The sequence below is a fragment of the Heterodontus francisci genome, chromosome 33 (assembly GCF_036365525.1).
Source record: "Heterodontus francisci isolate sHetFra1 chromosome 33, sHetFra1.hap1, whole genome shotgun sequence".
Taxonomy (NCBI): Eukaryota; Metazoa; Chordata; class Chondrichthyes; order Heterodontiformes; family Heterodontidae; genus Heterodontus; species Heterodontus francisci.
Genome location: NC_090403.1, coordinates 8,437,798 through 8,452,876, shown reverse-complemented (window position 1 = coordinate 8,452,876; position 15,079 = coordinate 8,437,798).

The window sequence follows — 15,079 nt, the reverse complement described above, 5'->3', positions numbered from 1 at the left end:
ACGCGGGCACGATAGCGTCTTTTAAGATGTATCTAGACAGATACATGAATGGGCAGGAAGCAAAGAGATACAGACCCTTAGAAAATAGGCGACATGTTTAGCTAGAGGATCTGGATCTGCGCAGGCTTGGAGGGCCGAAGGGACTGTTCCTGTGCTGTAATTTTCTTTGTTCTTTGTTCTTCTTTGTTTTTGATAAGGCCCCGCCTTGGAGATTGGTAAAAAAGGTGAGAGCCCATGGGATCCAGGGCAATTTGGCAAATTGGATCCAAAATTGGCTTGGTGGCAGAAGGCAGAGGGTGATGGTCGAGGGTTTTTTTCAGATTGGAAGCCTGTGACCAGTGTTGTACAGCAGGGGATGAGCTGGATCCCTTGCTGTTTGTCGTGTCCGACTTCGACGTGAATATAGGAGGTATAATCAGTAAGTTCACAGATGACACGAAAATTGGTGGTGACTTAAATAGTGAGGAGGAAAGTCTTAGATTACAGAACGATATAGATGGTCTGGAAAGATAGGCAGAGCAGTGACAAATGGAATTAAATCCTGAGAATGGTGAGGTGTTGTATTTTGGGAAGACTAACAAGGCAAGGGAATTTACAATGGTTGGTAGGAGCCTAGGAATTACAAAGGGTTCGAGGGACCTTGGTATACTTGCCCATAGATCACTGAAGGCAGCAGCAGAGGTAGCTAAGGTGGTGAGGAAGGCATGTGGGATACTTGCCTTTATTAGCCAAGGCATAGAATATGAAGAGCAGGGAGGTTATGATGGAGCTGTATAAAACGCTAGTTTGGCCACAGCAGGCATAATCTGTGCACTTCTGGGAGCACACTATAGGAATGTTGCGGTTGCACTGGAGAGGGTGCAGAGGATATTCACCATGATGTTGGCTTGGTTGGAGAATTTCAGCAATGAAGGGAGACTGGATTGGCTGGGGTTGTTTTCCTCAGAGCAGAGAAGGCTCGGGGGGTAACTCATTAAGGGGTGCAAAATTATGAGGGGCATTGATAGGTTAGATATGAAGAAACGTTTTCCCTCAGCGGAGCTGTCTATAACCAGAAGGCATAGATTTAAAGTAAGGGGTAAGAGGTTCAGAGGGGATTTGAGGAAACATTTTCTCTTCACCCAGATGGTGGTTGGAATCTGCAACGCACTGCCTGAAGGGGTGGTAGAAGCAGAAACGCTCAAAACATTTAAGAAGTATTTAGATATAGAAGTGGTGGCGGGGGAACCAACACGAAGGAAAAACATACTTGACCTCGTCCTCACCAATCTGTCTGCCGCAGATGCTTCTGTCCATGACAGTATTTGTAGGAATGACCACCACATAGTCCTTGTGGAGACGGAATCCCGCCTTCACATTGAGGATACCGTCCATTGTGTTGTCTGGCACGATCACCGTACTAAATGGGATAGATTTCAAACAGATCTAGCAATGCAAAGCTGGGCATCCATGAGGAGCTGTGGGCCATCAGCAACAGCAGAATTGTACTCAAGCACAATCTGTAACCTCATGGCCCGGCATATCCCCACTCTACCATTACCATCAAGCCAGGAGACCAACCCTGGTTTAATGAAGAGTGCCGGAGGGCATGCCAGGAGCAGCACCAGACATACCTCAAAATGAGGTGTCAACCTGGTGAACCTACGACACAGGACTACTTGCATGCCAAACTGCGTAAGCAGCATGCAATAGACAGAGCAAAGCGATCCCATAACCAACGGATCAGATCGAAGATCTGCAGTCCTGACACATCCAGCCGTGAATGGTAGTGGACAATTAAACAACTAACTTGAGGAGGTGGCTCTACAAATATCCCCATCCTCAATGATGGGGGAGCCCAGCACATCAGTGCGAAAGATACGGCTAATGCATTTGCAACAATCTTCAGCCAGAAGTGCCGAGTTGATTATCCATCTAGGCCTCCTCCTGAAGTTCCCAGCATCACAGATGCCAGACTTCAGCCAGTTCGACTCACTCCACGTGTTATCAAGAAACGAATGAAGGCACTGGATACTGCAAAAGCTATGGGCCCTGACAATAATCCAGCAATAGTACTGAAGACCTGTGCTCGAGAACTTTCCACGCCCCTAGCCAAGCTGTTCCAGTGCAGCTGCAACTATCCTGCATCTATCCTGCAATGTGGAAAATTGCCCAGGTATGTCCTGTAAACAAAAAGCAGGACATTTCCAACCCGGCTAATTACTGCCCCATCAGCCGACTCTCAATCATCAGTAAAGTGATGGAAGGTGTCATCAACAGTGCCATTAAGCGGCACTTGCTTAGAAATAACCTGCTCAGTGACGCTCAGTTTTGGTTCCGCCAGGGCCACTCAGCTCCTGACCTCATTACAGCCTTGCTTCAAACATGGACAAAAGAGCTGAACTCAAGAGGTGATGTGAGTGTGAATGCCCTTGACATCAAGGCAGCATTGGACAGAGTATGGCACTAAGGAGCCCCAGCAAAACTGAAGTCAATTGGAATCAGGGGGAAAACCCTTCGCTGGCTGGAGTCATACTTCGTACAAAAGAAAATGGTTGTGTTTGTTGGAGGACTATCATCTGAGCTCCAGGACATTACTGCAGGAGTTCCTCAGGGTTGTGTCCTAGGCCCAACCATCTTCAGCTGCTTCATCAATGACCTTCCTTCAATCATAAGGTCAGAAGTGGGGATGTTCACTGATGATTGCACAATGTTCAGAACCATTCGTGACTCCTCAGATACTGAAGCAGTCCATGTAGAATTGCAGCAAGACCTGGACAATATCCAGGCTTAGGCTGATAAGTGGCAAGTAACATTGGCGCCACACAAGTGCCAGGCAATGTCCATCTCCAACAAGAGAGAATTTAACCATCTCCCTTTGACATTCAACGGCATTACCATCGCTAAATCCCCCACTATCAACATCCCAGGGGCTACCATTGACCAGAAACTGAACTGGAGCAGCCATATAAGTACCGTGGCTACAAGAGCAGGTAAGAGGCTAGGGATCATGCGGCGAGTAACTCACCTCCTGACTCCCTAAAGCCTGTCCACCATCAACAAGGCACAAGTCAGGAGTGTGATGGAATACTCTCCAGTTGCCTGGATGGGTGCAGCTCCAACAACACTCAAGAAGCTCGACACCATCCAGGACAAAGTAACCCACTTGGTTGGCACCCCATCTACGAACATTCCCTCCCTCAACCACCGACGCACAGTGTTAGCAGTGTGTACCATCTACAAGATGCACTGCAGCAATGCACCAAGTGTCCTTGGACAGCACCTTCCAAACCCGCGATCTCTACCAACTAGAAGGACAAGGGCAGCAAATGCATGGGAACAGCACCACCTGCACGTTCCCCTCCAAGTCACATACCTTGCTGACTTGGAACTATATCGCCGTTCCTTCACTGTCGCTGGGTGAAAATCCTGGAACTCCCTTCCTAAAAGCACTGAGTATACCTACCCCAAATGGACAGCAGCGGTTCAAGAAGGCAGCTCACCACAACCTCCTCAAGGGCAATTAGGGATGGGAATAAATGCTGGCCTGGCCAGTGACGCCTACATCCCATGAGTGAATAAAAAATAAAGATGAGTATTTGAAACACCATAGCAAACAAGGCTATGGGCCAAGTGCTGAAAATGGGATTGGAATAGATAGGTTTTGATGGCAAGCGTGGACATGGTAGGCCGACGGGCCTGTTTCTGTGCTGTATAAATCTATGACTCTATGAGGTGCTGGGCCATGAAGTATTAAATTGACAATTTGGAACCAAGTGATAGACATGTGATCATACCAAGACGTTAAAGTGGAGCTCAGGATATTACTTCAATTATTTTTGTTTCTTGACTGTTGATATTGATTTCTCGAAATCGATTTTTTCCCAATGTTTTCAATCGTGTTGCAACGGATCAGTGATAGACCATGATTTTTGAAATTTATTCTAACAGTGTTCACAATTACCCAGAATAAGATGTGCACCTGTAGATGTGGTTCAGATCGGCTTTTCCAAAGTTTTGTTGCAATCAAAATCCCATTGTTGCTACTGAAGGAGCAGCAGGAGTACATCCAGCCCCTCGATCTTTTACGACCATTCAATTCTAGTCTCTCGCATCTAACTAACCTGATTATGTAAACCTTAATACTCGCTGGAAAAAATAAACTAGCAATCTCCATTTTGAAATTGTCCATTGACACCCATCCTCAGCTGCCTTTTTTGGTGAAATTTGCAGATTTTCAGGACCCTTTGTGTGAAGATATTCTTCCCATTCATGATCCCATTTCTAAAGACGACCGTGGAACGAAAAATATTGCTGTTTCAGAGGAGCGAACAAAACAACAGTTGCAAATGATATCGAAACACAATTAGATTAATAGAAAAGTGAAGCATTCTGAATGAATAAGGGACTGTGCTCTAATGACAGAGATCATGGAATATATTTGATAAGTACTACCTTGTGTTCTCGCACCTACACTGTTTGGGATTTTCTTCTCCCTGCTGCTCTCACACGAGTTCAAATCTTCAGAAGAAGGAATTTTCCTCCACACAAGATCAGGTGGCAGGTTGTTCAACCTTGCCCATCTAAGAGTGAAGACCAAAGTACGGAAAGTCCTCATCAAGGAACTCCTCTTTGTTGACGATGCTGCATTAACATATCACACTGAAGTGTCTGCAGAGTCTCATCGACAGGTTTGCAGCTGCCTGCAACGAATTTGGCCTAACCATCAGCCTCAAGAAAACAAACATCATGGGACAGGACGTCAGAAATGCTCCATCCATCAATATCGGCGACCACGCTCTGGTAGTCGTTCAAGAGTTCACCTACTTAGGCTCAACTATCACCAGTAACCTGTCTCTCAATGCAAAAATCAACAAGTGCATGGCAAAGGCTTCCACTGCTTTGTCCAGACTGGCCAAGAGAGTGTGGGAAAATGGCGCACTGACACGGAATACAAATGTCCGAGTGTATCAAGCCTGTGTCCTCAGTAATTTGCTCTACGGCAGCGAGGCCTGGACAACGTATGTCAGCCAAGAGCGACATCTCAATTCATTCCATCTTCGCTGCCTCCGGAGAATACTTGGCACCAGGTGGGAGGACCGCATGTCCAACACAGAAGTCCTCGAGGCGGCCAACATCCCCAGATTATACATACTACTGAGTCAGCGGCTCTTGAGATGGCTTGGCCATGTGAGCTGCATGGAAGATGGCAGGATCCCCATGGACACATTGTACAGCGAGCTCGCCACTGGTATCAGACCCACCGGCCGTTTATGTCTCCGCTTTAAAGACGTCTGCAAACGCGAAATGAAGTCCTGTGACATTGATTAGAAGTCGTGGGAGTCAGTTGCCAGCGATCACCAGAGCTGGCGGGCAGCCATAAAGACGGGGCTAAAGTGTGGCGAGTCGAAGAGACTTCGCTGTTGGCAGGAAAAAAGACAGAAGCGCAAGGGGAGAGCCAACTGTGTAACAGCCCCAACAGCCAATTTTTTCTGCAGCGCCTGTGGAAATATCTGTCATTCCAGTATTGGCCTTTATAGCCACTCCAGGCGCTGCTCCACAAACCACTGACCACCTCCAGGTGCTTACCCATTGTCTCCCGGGACAAGGAGGCCAAAGAAAGAAAGAAAGATTCTGTGTGCTTTGTATGCTGTCATTAATTAATCCCTAATGGTCAATCAAATCTGACATTGATTACTGCTTGACGATCTCAAGGTTTACTTTCCTTCCAGGGCTGATTAAAAACACTGATATTAGTGTCGAGGGGAGTTCGAGTTTAACTCACTGTTTTGAAAATTTAAAACGTTGATCCCACACACAGAAAAGTATATCATATTGTGGGACGCTGCAAATGTTGTTACACTCAGTACGCACGGTACCTTCCTGTTGCAACAAGATGTTATGCGCTCCATTCCGATAAAACTCATCCCACTGGGGCAAAATTTCACTGGGTCAACATTCTGACCAAACATTAACACATTACAGAAATCGTGGCTCACAAATTCAACATAAGTTTCCTTTTCTGAGTCTTACTGTTCTGTTTTGAAATTCTGATGGGTGGCATCAGCCTAAACTTTGTGCGCTGACCTGGATCCACAATTTTTAATCTCAGAGGCAAGTTTACTACCCAATGAACCACAGCAGGCTCCAATGTTCCCCAGAAAATATAATTGTTACAGAGGTAGATAGAGAGAAACTCTGCTCGCTGGTTAAGGGAGTCTCGGACGCGGGGCACAGACGAAAAATATGTCGTCATTGTCGACAGGAATAGTGCCGGAAGACTGGAGGATAGCAAATGTTGTCCCCTTGTTCAAGAAGGGGTGTAGAGACAGCCCTGGTAATTATAGACCTGTGAGCCTTACTTCGGTTGTGGGTAAAATGTTGGAAAGGTTATAAGAGATAGGATTTATAATCATCTTGAAAAGAATAAGTTTATTAGCGATAGTCAGCACGGTTTTGTGAAGGGGAGGTCGTGCCTTACAAACCTTATTGAGTTTTTTGAGAAGGTGACCAAACAGGTGGATGAGGGTAATGCCGTGGATGTGGTGGATATGGATTTCAGTAACGCGTTTGATAAGGTTCCCCACGGTAGGCTATTGCAGAAATTACGGAAGTATGAGATTGAAGCTGATTTAGTGCTTTGGATCGGAAATTGGCTAGCTGAAAGAAGACAGAGGGTGATGGTTGATGGCAAATGTTCATCCTGGAGTTTAGTTACGAGTTGTGTACCGCAAGGATCTGTTTTGGGGCCACTGCTGTTTGTCATTTTTATAAATGACCTGGATGAGGGTGTGAAGGGTGGGTTAGTAAATTTGCGGATGCCACGAAGGTCGGTGGAGTTGTGGATAGTGCCGAAGGATGTTGTAGGTGACAGAGGGACATAGATAGGCTGCAGAGCTGGGCTGAGAGATGGCAAATGGAGTTTAATGCGGAAAAATGTTAGGTGATTCACTTTGGAAGGAGTAACAGGAATGCAGAGTACTGGGCTAATGGGAAGATTCTTGGGAGTGTAGATGAGCAGAGAGATCTTGGTGTCCAGGTACATAAATCCCTGAAAGTTGCCACCCAGGTTAACAGGGCTGTTAGGAAGGCATATGGTGTGTTAGCTTTTATTAGTAGGGGGATCGAGTTTCGGAGCCACGAGGTCATCTGCAGCTGTACAAAACTCTGGTGCGACCGCACCTGGAGTATTGCATGCAGTTCTGGTCACCGCATTATAGGAAGGATGTGGAAGCTTTGGAAAGGGTGCAGAGGAGATTTACGAGGATGTTGCCTGGTATGGAGGGAAGGTTTTCCGAGGAAAGGCTGAGGGACTTGAGGTTGTTTTCGTTAGAGAGAAGGAGGAGGAGAGGTGACTTAATAGTGACATATAAGATAATCAGTGAGTTAGATAGGGTGGATAGTGAGAGTCTTTTTCCTCGGATGGTGATGGCAAATACGAGGGTACATAGCTTTTTGTTGAGGAATGATAGATATAGGACAGATGTCAGAGGTAGTTTCTTTACTCAGAGGGTAGTAGGGGCGTGCAAAGCCCTGCCAGCAACAGTAGTAGACTCGCCAACTTCATGTGCTTTTTAGTGGTCATTGGATAGACATATGGATGAAAATGGAATAGTGTAGGTCAGACGGTTTCACAGGTCGGTGCAGCATCGAGGGCCGAAGGGCCTGTACTGCGCTGTAATATTCTATGTTCTATGAAACAGGTCCTTCGGCCCACCGAGTCTGTGCCGACCATCAACCACCCATTTATACTATTCCTACACTAATTCCGTATTCCTACCACATCCCAACCTGTCCCTATATTTTCCCTACCACCTCGCTATACTCGGGGCAATTTCTAATGTGCAATTTACCTCGCAACCTGCAAGTCTTTGACATGCGGGAGGAAACCGGAGCACCCGGAGGAATCCCACGCAGACACAGGGAGAACTTGCAATCTCCACACAGGCAGTACCCAGAATTGAACCCGTGTCACTGGAGCTATGAGGCTGCGGTGCTAACCACTGCACCAAAGGGAAAACATGTTGGAGGCGTACATCAATCTTTTCAATCGTGCCTGTTTCATGCTGTCGCGCCAAATTGAATTCATATAGAAATGTAATAAGACCATCTGCAAAAATATTACATCATCTTCATGCATTTATCCTCTTTGCTACTCTTTTTGGCTTTTCTTTTTCTTGGATGATTGTTGTTTCTAAAAGTCAGAAGTGAATTGAAATGCATGCTTGATGTAATGCTAGAATTAGATATTAGAATGACATTTATATATTCAACGTAATAAGGACTTTGGCACAATTATGTTTATTTGTATCTGAATGAACAGTGCAATCTTACACAATTATAACGATAACATTTTTCAGTATTTATAAATAATAGTATCACAAAACGGGATGTACCTGAAGTTCGAAGCTGTTCACTGAATTATATTGCAATTTTAATGTAAGTGCGACGCCCTTCCAACCCTGAAACATCAGTTTGTTGAAAAGTGCAGAGAAAACTCAATTTACAACTAGACATTTACGATTTAAGAACGAATGGCAGCGGATGAATATCAGGCAGAACACCAAGCTTGAATTCAGCAATAATTGTTGAACCACTGGGGCCCAAATCCATTTTCCGTCCAAATTTCAACGCTGGGGAAGGCTTTTTGGTTCAGAGGTTTAGGTGTTTCGGGTTTTATAAACTGAAAGAGTAATATCCTGAACAGGTGCTTGGTGCTTGATGAACGCAAAGGGACTGGTGGTCTGAGGTGCATTTGTTTTAATGCAAGAAGTGTAGTAGGTCAGGCAGATGAACTCAGGGCTTGGATGAGTACCTGGGAGTACGATGTTATTGCTATTACTGAGACTTGGTTGAGGGAAGGGCATGATTGGCAACCAAATATCCCAGGATATCGATGCTTCAGGCGGGGTAGACAGGGAGATAAAAGGGGTGGAGGAGTTGCATTACTGGTCAAAGAGGATATCACAGCTGTGCTGAAGGAAGGCATTATGGAGGACTCGAGCTGTGAGGCAATATGGGCAGAACTCAGAAATAGGAAGGGTGCGGTAACAATGTTGGGGCTGTACTACAGGCCCCCCAACAGCGAGCGTGAGATAGAGGTACAAATATGTAAACAGATTATGGAAAGATGGAGGAGCAACAGGGTGGTGGTAATAGGAGATTTTAATTTTCCCAACATTGACTGGGATTCACTTAGTGTTAGAGGTCTAGATGGAGCAGAATTTGTAAAGAGCATCCAGGAAGGTTTTCTAGAGCCGTATGTAAATAGTCCAACTCGGGAAGGGGCCATACTGGACCTGGTGTTGGGGAATGAGCCTGGCCAGGTGGTTGAAGTTTCAGTCGGGGACTACTTTGGGAATAGTGATCACAATTCCGTAAGTTTTAGAATACTCATGGACAAAGACGAGAGTGGTCCTAAAGGAAGAGTGCTAAATTGGGGGAAGGCCAACAATACCAAAATTCGGCAGGAGCTGGGGAATGTAGATTGGGAGCACCTGTTTGAAGGTAAATCCACATTTGATATGTGAGAGGCTTTTAAAGAGAGGTTGATTAGCGTGCAGGAGAGACATGTTCCTCTGAAAATGAGGGATAGAAATGGCAGGATTAGGGAACCATGGATGACAGGTGAAATTGTGAGACTAGCTAAGAGGAAAAAGGAAGCAGACATAAGGTCTAGGAGGAGGAAGAAAGACGAAACTTTGAAAGAATATCGGGAATGTAGGACCAATCTGAAACGAGGAATTAAGAGGGCTAAAAGGGGTCATGAAATATATTTAGCAAACAGGGTTAAGGAAAATCCCAAAGCCTTTTATTCATATATAAGGAGCAAGAGGGTAACTAGAGAAAGGATTGGCCCACTAAAGGACAAAAGAGGAAAGTTATGCGTGGAGTCAGAGAAAATGGGTGAGATTCTAAACGAGTACTTTGCATCGGTATTCACCGAGGAGAGGGACATGACGGCTGTTGAGGTTAGGGACAGATGTTTGATTACTCTAGGTCAAGTCGGCATAAGGAGGGAGGAAGTGTTGGGTATTCTAAAAGGCAGTAAGGTGGACAAGTCCCCAGGTCCGGATGGGATCTATCCCAGGTTACCGAGGGAAGCGAGAGAGGAAATAGCTGGGGCCTTAACAGATATCTTTGCAGCATCCTTAAACACGGGTGAGGTCCCGGCGGACTGGAGAATTGCTAATGTTGTCCCCTTGTTTAAGAAGGGTAGTAGGGATAATCCAGGTAATCCAGACGGTGAACCTGACGTCAGTGGTAGGGAAGCTGCTGGAGAAGATACTGAGGGATAGGATCTATTCCCATTTGGAAGAAAATGGGCTTATCAGTTCCCCATGGTAGGCTGATGGAGAAAGTGAAGTCGCCTGGGGTCCAGGGTGTACTAGCTAGATGGATAAAGAACTGGCTGGGCAACAGGCGACAGAGAGTCGCAGTGGAAGGGAGTTTCTCAAAATGGAGACGTGTGACCAGTGGTGTTCCACAGGGATCCGTGCTGGGACCACTGTTGTTTGTGATATACATAAATGATTTGGAGGAAACTATAGGTGGTCTGATTAGCAAGTTTGCAGACGACACGAAGATTGGTGGAGTAGCAGATAGTGAAGGGGACTGTCAGAGAATACAGCAGAATATAGATAGATTGGAGAGTTGGGCAGAGAAATGGCAGATGGAGTTCAATCAGGGCAAATGCGAGGTGATGCATTTTGGAAGATCAAATTCAAGAGTGAACTACACAGTAAATGGAAAAGTCCTGGGGAAAATTGATGTACAGAGAGATTTGGGTGTTCAGGTCCATTGTTCCCTGATGGTGGCAACGCAGGTCAATAGAGTAGTCAAGATGGCATACGGTATGCTTTCCTTCATCGGACGGGGTATAGAGTACAAAGGTTGGCAGGTCATGTTACAATTGTATAAGAGTTTGGTTTGGCCACATTTGGAATACTACGTGCAGTTCTGATCTCCACATTACCAAATGGATGTAGATGCTTTGGAGAGGGTGCAGAGGAGGTTCACCATGATGTTGCCTGGTATGGAGGGCGCTCGCTATGAAGAGAGGTTGAGTAGATTAGGATTATTTTCATTAGAAAGACGGAGGTTGAGGGGGGACCTGATTGAGGTGTACAAAATCATGAGAGGTATAGACAGGGTGGATAGCAAGAAGCTTTTTCCCAGAGTGGGGGATTCAATTACTAGGGGTCACGAGTTCAAAGTGAGAGGGGAAAAGTTTAGGGGGGGATATGCGTGGAATGTTCTTTACGCAGAGGGTGGTGGGTGCCTGGAACACATTGCCAGTGGAGGTGGTAGACGCGGGCACGATAGCGTCTTTTAAGATGTATCTGGACAGATACATGAATGGGCAGGAAGCAGAGAGATACAGACCCTTAGAAAATAGTCGACATGTTTAGGTAGAGGATCTGGATCGGCGCAGGCTTGGAGGGCCGAAGGGCCTGTTTCTGTGCTGTCATTTTCTTTGTTCTTGTTCACTTCTCACGAATGAATGTCTTAATGAACAAAATAAAAAGAAAATCCAGCTCATAACTTAGAAAGCCAACGTGAAGCCACTGGAGATGGTTTCCACTACTAACAATATCCAAAATAGATCTTCATAAAGCAGCTGTCAAGCAGAGAGTGTGCAAAAGGAAAAGGGTGATATTTTTGATTAAAACATGTTCCAATGTGCATGAGACGCTCAAGAACATCTTGCCGACAGCAAAGGCAAAGGACATGATGCTGAAGTATGCTTTGATTAAGCATGAGCAGCACTATAATCCCAAGCCACTGGGGTTTGCAGGAAGCTATCCTTTTAGAACAAGGAATAAGATTTCTAATGAGGATATTAGGCAGATTATTGTGACCTTGAAGAAGCTGTCAATTCATTGCAATTTTGGAGAATTTCAAGAGTGTGAATTGCTTGACAGATATGTTTACGGCTTAAAGTGACTGCGTCAGCAGTAGGTTGATGACATTGTCAAAGTTGACTTTGACAGAGTTTGTCAAACAGCATTGTCCATGGCCATGGAGAAACGCTTTAAAAAAAATCGTTCATGGGATGTAGGTGTTGGAATTGGCCAGCATTTATTGCCCATTCCAAATTGACCTTGGGAATGTGGTGATGCCTTCTTGAACAATGAAGTCCTTGGATGTAGATACACGAACTGTTCTGTTAAGAAAGGAGTTGCAGGATTTTGACCCAGCGACCATGATGGAATGGTAATATAGTTCCAAGGCAGGACGATGTGTAGTTTTGGAGTGGAACTTGCAGGGAGTAATGTCCCCATGCACCTGCTGCCCTTGTCCTCCTCGGTGGTAGATGTTGGGGGTTTGGAAGGTCCTGTCGGCCGAGCCTTGGTGAGTTTACAGAATCACAGAATTGTTACAGTGCAGAAGAGGGCCTGTCAACCCACCATGTTTGCAATGGCTCTCTGAAAGTGCAATTCTCTCTGTTCCATTCCCCTGCCTTTTCCCCGTAATTCTTCATCTTCATATAACTGTCCAATTCCCTTTTGAAGGGTTCAATTGAACCTGCATCCACCACGATCTCAGGCAGTGCGTTCCAAACCTTAACCAGTTGCCATGTGGAATTTTTTTTTTCTCATTTCACACTTGCTTCGTTTATCAAACACTTTAAATCTGTGCCCTCTCGTTTTCAATGCTTTCACGAGGGGGAACCGTCTCTGTCTATGCACTCTGTCCAGATCCCTCATGATTTTGAACACCTCAGCCTTCTCTTCTCCAATCTATTGTGTTAAATGAAATTCCGCATCCCTGAAACCTTTCTTGTGAATCTTTTCTATTCTTTATTCGATGTCCTCACGTCTTTCCTGAAGTGCGGCACCCAGAACTGGATGTGATACTCCAGCTGAGGCTGCACTAGCGTCTTATACAAGTGCAACGTAATGTCATTGCTTTTGTACTCTATCCCTCTTTTAATAAAGCCCAAGATACTGTATGCTTAATAACAGATCCCTCAAACTGTTCTGCCACCTTCGATGACTTATGCACATATACACCTAGGTCCCTCTTCTCCTGCACCCCCTTTAGAATTGAACCCTTTATTGTATTATTGTCTTACCATGTTCTTTCCACCAAAATGAACAACATTGCATTTCTCTGCATTGAACTTCACGTACTACTTGTCTGCCCATTCCACTAACTTGTCTATGTCCTTTTGAAGTTCTACACTATCCTCCTCACTGTTCACAATGCTTCCAAGTTTCGTATCACCTGAAAAATTTGAAATTGTGCCCTGTACACCAAGGTCTTGGTCATTAATAAATATCGGGAAAAACAAGAGTTCCGTCACTGATACCTGGGGAACTCCACTACCCACCTCCCCCAACCCAAACAACATCCAATAACCACTACCCGTTGCTTCCTGTCACTCAACCAATTGCGTATCAATTTGGCTACCGTTCCCATTATTCCATGAGCTACAGGTTTGCTCACAAGTCTGTTGTGTGGAACTGTATCAAATGTCTTTTGAAAGTCCATGTACACCACATCAACTACATTGCCCTCATCAGCATTTTCTGTTACCTCCTCAAAGAAACTCCAGCAAGTTAGTTAAACTTGATTTTTCCTGATGAAATACATGCTGGCTTTCCTTAGTTAACTCGCATTGGTCCATGTGACTATTGATTATGTCTCTAATTATTTTTCTATAAGTTTTCCCACCACCGAAGTTATTTTGGGCGTCCTTATCTCGAGAGACAATGGATACGCGCCTGGAGGTGGTCAGTGGTTTGTGAAGCAGCGCCTGGAGTGGCTATAAAGGCCAATTCTGGAGTGACAGGCTCTTCCACAGGTGCTGCAGAGAAATTTGTTTGTTGGGGCTGTTGCACAGTTGGCTCTCCCCTTGCGCCTCTGTCTTTTTTCCTGCCAACTACTAAGTCTCTTCGACTCGCCACAATTTAGCCCTGTCTTTATGGCTGCCCGCCAGCTCTGGCGAATGCTGGCAACTGACTCCCACGACTTGTGATCAATGTCACACGATTTCATGTCGCGTTTGCAGACGTCTTTATAACGGAGACATGGACGGCCGGTGGGTCTGATACCAGTGGCGAGTTCGCTGTACAATGTGTCTTTGGGGATCCTGCCATCTTCCATGCGGCTCACATGGCCAAGCCATCTCAAGCGCCGCTGACTCAGTAGTGTGTATAAGCTGGGGATGTTGGCCGCTTCAAGGACTTCTGTGTTGGAGATATAGTCCTGCCACCTGATGCCAAGTATTCTCCGAAGGCAGCGAAGATGGAATGAATTGAGACGTCGCTCTTGGCTGGCATACGTTGTCCAGGCCTCGCTGCCGTAGAGCAAGGTACTGAGGACACAGGCCTGATACACTCGGACTTTTGTGTTCCGTGTCAGTGCGCCATTTTCCCACACTCTCTTGGCCAGTCTGAACATAGCAGTGGAAGCCTTACCCATGCGCTTGTTGATTTCTGCATCTAGAGACAGGTTACTGGTGATAGTTGAGCCTAGGTAGGTGAACTCTTGAACCACTTCCAGAGCGTGGTCGCCAATATTGATGGATGGAGCATTTCTGACATCCTGCCCCATGATGTTCGTTTTCTTGAGGCTGATGGTTCGGCCAAATTCATTGCAGGCAGACGCAAACCTGTCGATGAGACTCTGCAGGCATTCTTCAGTGTGAGATGTTAAAGCAGCATCGTCAGCAAAGAGGAGTTCTCTGATGAGGACTTTCCGTACTTTGGACTTCGCTCTTAGACGGGCAAGGTTGAACAAGGTTATATTGTTTATAATAAAGAATGCTCAGGTTCAAAAACTAAATTGAACCTGATAACTCATACAAAGTGTTATAATGTCGAAGGTGATTCTTAACTTGGCGTTGATAACTATTACTGAGGGAAATAATGTTTGACATTATTGTTAAACAATACACGATGAACAGTAGTCCGGGGAATAAACTGACATTGAATTGTGAAATTGGGCTTGTAATCAATGCAGGGGCATGCAGTTGGAGTTATTTGTTACGTTGAACAGGATAACTAATACATAGCATATAAACTTACGGTTAATTGTTCAGTTGAGCTTGATAATGAATACATAGGTGGGTAAAATTGCTTTTAATAATACA